This window comes from Bison bison, unplaced genomic scaffold, assembly GCF_000754665.1.
Source record: "Bison bison bison isolate TAMUID 2011002044 unplaced genomic scaffold, Bison_UMD1.0 scf7180017849765, whole genome shotgun sequence".
Taxonomy (NCBI): domain Eukaryota; kingdom Metazoa; phylum Chordata; class Mammalia; order Artiodactyla; family Bovidae; genus Bison; species Bison bison.
The window spans coordinates 62,378-62,988 of NW_011480338.1; positions in this window are offsets into that span (position 1 = coordinate 62,378).

Genomic DNA, 611 nt, shown 5'->3' on the forward strand with positions numbered 1-611 from the left:
CAGTAAGGCCATCAAAGCAGATAGCACAGTGGATGGGTGATTAGCTCAGGCACTGGAGTCAAATTTAGATATTCAGATTCCTTTTTCTTCCCCTCCCTCAAGCTGTGCCATTAGGTATGCAGGATCTTAGTTCCCCAACCAGGGATCAAACCTGTGCCCCCTACAATCAAAGTGGGGAGTCTTAACCACTTGATCACCAGGGAAGTCCCCCTTTCTCTGTTTTAATACCAGCTATATAATCTTGGGAATGATATCTAACTTCCTTAAGCTTCAGTTCCCTGATAATATGGAATGGGAAAAATAATAATATCAACTCTTAGTGGATTTTACAGATGAAAAAAAACACTAAGTGTGAAGAGCTTGGGACAGAGCCTATGCACAGGAAGTATTTAGTTAAATGCTATTGATAATATTAGAAGTAAGCAAACCAATTAAAAATAACCAAGAGAGTTTTAAGTCAAAGATTATGCTCTTAATTGAAAGGTTGTTCCTTGAGTGTACAAATTACATCCAATGGAGTCCCCATTTTACTTCATTATTATTTTTTTCTGCCTTAGATAACTTTTACATGTGTAATATCCTCCCATGACTAATAATAATTCACTAGTGAA